The sequence below is a fragment of the Lactuca serriola genome, chromosome 5, assembly GCF_051521515.1.
Source record: "Lactuca serriola cultivar US96UC23 chromosome 5, Lser_US96UC23_V15, whole genome shotgun sequence".
Taxonomy (NCBI): Eukaryota; Viridiplantae; Streptophyta; class Magnoliopsida; order Asterales; family Asteraceae; genus Lactuca; species Lactuca serriola.
The window spans coordinates 331,858,232-331,861,768 of NC_136412.1; the positions used below are offsets into that span (position 1 = coordinate 331,858,232).

Here is a 3,537-nt window from a genome sequence, read left to right on the forward strand (position 1 = left end):
AAACTTTTTCTGTTTTACCTTTGAACTCGCCGAGTCCATTCTCACCGACTCGACGAGCCCAAGCCAATTTTCCAGTTTCGTTTTTCAGTTTATTTTGTTCTTTGTACGCATTTTTCTGTTTCTTGCAGATTGTTTATGACCCGTGGATCAAATTCATCATTGATTCCACCACTTGAAAACCCAGAATCATCGTTTAGCAAGAACAAAGACAAGACCGAAGAAGATACTCCAAAGAAGTCACCTTTTAAGAGTCTTAAACCGGTTTTTGGCAAGAAGAAGGGAAAAACAGTGGGGGAATCCAGGAACACAAAAGAAGACACCAAGTACGAGACCAAGAAGGAGGGAAGTGTTACCGATTTCGAAGAAAGTGATCACGAAGAAGAACCCGACAACACCATGGCCGACATTGCTAACCTTTCGATGGAGGCATACAAAAAGAGGATTCGAGACGACACCGGTCCAAGGCTTATGCAACCTGCCATACCCACCACTGCCACATTTGAACTTAAGGGGCACATCCTTACTGCATTGAAGGAGATTCCTTTCACCGGAAAGGATTATGAAGATGCATACAAGCAACTTGATGAAGTTAATGACATCGCCGACTACTTCAACATTCCAAATGTACCTAGAGAGACAGTGTTATTGAGGATGCTCCCTGTTACTTTTAAAGGGGCTGCAAAGGATTGGCTTAAAGCACTACCACCGGGAGAGATTACTACATAGGCTAAGATGTGTAAGGAGTTTCAGGAGCAATATTTCCCACCATCTAAAATTGCTAAACTCAAGAAGGCCATTGCCAATTTTGAGCAACAAGCAGGAGAGTCTTTATTCGAAGCATGGGAGCGCTACAAATGTCTACTAAGGAATTCCCACAAAATGACCTCAATGTGCAACAATAAGTGTCAACCTTCTATGATGGAGTAAATGTAACTACTAGACAACTACTCGACTCTCAAGGCCCTCTAACGAATTAAAATTCGGCTGAAGTTAAAAGACTCATTAAAGAATTCTCTAAGCACTCTAGAGAATATCATAATCCAATGCATGACGCAACTCGAGGGGTGGTGAACTCTGTGAATGATAGCATGGGAGCTGATGGCCAAATTGGGAAGTATGGAGCGAAGGATGACTAAGATGGACCAATCCATCCATGCCATTAGAGTGGGGTGTGAAAATTGTAGCGGACCTCACCTTACAAAGGATTGTGATCTTGATGAAAATGGGAATCGGAAAGCGCAAATTTGTTACTCAAGTGGCGATAAATACGATGAACATTAAGGAAGACCAAGGAAAGAATGGCTACCTTATGATGATTACAAAAAAGCTAAGGAGGAGAAATATAAAATGAAGACAAGAGGTTTCTTCCAAAAAGAGGAACCAGTACAAGAGAAGAAGCTAGATTTTGAAGACATGCTCAAGAGACTTGCAGCTGCGTCCGAGAAACGACACAACGAAGCTGATGTTGCAACAAGAGAACAACAACTCATGATGAAAGAGCAATAATCTTTGATGAGAAATTAGCAAGCTTCCATCCTCAACATTGAAAAACAGCTAGGCTGACTTGCACTACAAATAAACAAGAGACAGCCAGGTGCGCTTCCTAGTAATACCGAGAATAATCCGAAGGGCGCACATATAAACATCGTAACAACTATGAGCAGGAAGATTATTACTCCTCTGACCCCTATTCAGAAGGAAAATCCGAAAAATGTACAAGAGGAAGAGTCTGAAAACCAAAAATCGCGGAAACCCGATGCGACTCACCGAGTCGAAGACATGGACTCGACGAGTCCCCCGCCTGAACAGAATAATATACCTTTTGTTAAACCATACCAGCCTCCATTGCCATTTCTAGAACGAGCTAAACAAGATAAGAATGATATTGATTATCAAAAATTTCTGGAACATATCAAAGCCCTTCAAATCAATATGCCCTTCATTGAGGTGGTTGCACAAATGCCTAAGTATGCCAAGTTCTTAAAGGAGCTTCTTACAAATAGGAAGAAGATGGAAGAGGTGCATAAGGTGGTTCTAAATGAAAATTGTTCAGCCGCTATGTTGAACAAATTACCTAAGAAGAAAGGTGACCCGAGTAGTTTGACCTTGCCTTGCCAATTCGGGAATTTATTAACTGTCCATGCATTAGTTGATTCGAGGGAAAGTGTTAACCTCATGCTATACTCATTCTCCAAACACATGCGGGTGGTGAAGGGAGGGCCCCAATTGGTAGAAAACAACCCACAACCCCTTGGGGTTATCCTGCACTTGGAAAAAGAAGTAGAAAAAGCAATAAATATAGTGATAATTTGATTCTTCGTCGTCGTAGTAAATAGGAGAGAAAATAGAATTTCTTTCTTCGTCTTTACAAAACAAAAAATAGGAGGAAGTTGTGACACGTTCACTAAAAAATCCGTTTGTAGCGAATAATTTATTAAAAAAAATAAATAAGCTTAACACAAAAGCCTAAAAAGAAATAATAATATCTGGTCTGGGGCATCTACCATTATACCCATAATGGTCGGCCATACTATTGTATCCATAATGGAAAGGAACATTTACCTATTTATATAACAGATCGTATGGTAGGACACAAATTGGGAGAATTTGCACCTACTTTAAATTTTCGAGGCCATGCAAAAAGCGATAATAGATCGCGTCGTTAAAAAGCGTTTGTTTATGTATAATATATATATATATATATATATATATATATATATATATATATATATATATATCACTGATTAGTAGGAGGCAAACTTTATGTTAAATAAGAGAACAACAGAATTATACACTTTAGGTCAACATATATCTATGTCTGCTCACAAAGCGCGAAGGGTAATTGATCAAATTTGTGGGCGTTCCTACAAAGAAACACTTATGATATTAGAACTCATGCCTTATCGAGCATGTTATCCAATTTTTAAATTAGTTATTCCGCAACAGCAAATGCTAGTTTCAATATGGGTTCGCATGAAGTAAATTTAGTCATTAGTAAAGCTGAAGTAAATGAAGGTACTATTGTGAAAAGATTAAAACCTCGCGCTCGAGGGCATAGTTTTGCGATACAAAAACCTACCTGCCATATAACTATTATAATGAAAGATATATCCTTAGATGAATATATAGATACTGACTCTATTATATGGTCACAAAAATCTAAATCGAAAAAAAAAAAAAAAAAAAAAAAAAAAAAAAAAAAAAAAAAGCATACAACTATGTCATAGTATGATATGTATAGTAATGGGGGACCATGGGACAAAAAATAAATCCAATTGGTTTCACACTTGGTACAACCCAAGGTCATCATTCCTTTTGGTTCGCACAACCAAAAAATTATTCTGAGGGTCTGCTAGAAGATAAAAAAAAATAATAAGAACTGATATCCAGAATTATGTAAAAAATATATGAAAACATCTTCTGGCGTCGAGGGAATTGCACGTATAGAGATTCAAAAAAGAATCGACTTGATCCAAATCATAATCAATATGGGATTTCCAAAAATCTTAATTTAAAGTCAACCCCGAGGAATCAAAG

The 3,537-nt window shown here is 37.8% G+C and overlaps 1 non-coding gene across 1 annotated transcript; it reads right to left on the bottom strand.

Annotated features, from left to right (window-relative positions):
• Positions 1-780: 780 nt before the first annotated feature.
• LOC145056075 (small nucleolar RNA R71) lies at positions 781-886 on the bottom strand. The gene has a single exon (XR_013685613.1). It is a non-coding gene; the product is annotated as a small nucleolar RNA R71 (small nucleolar RNA).
• Positions 887-3,537: the final 2,651 nt, after the last annotated feature.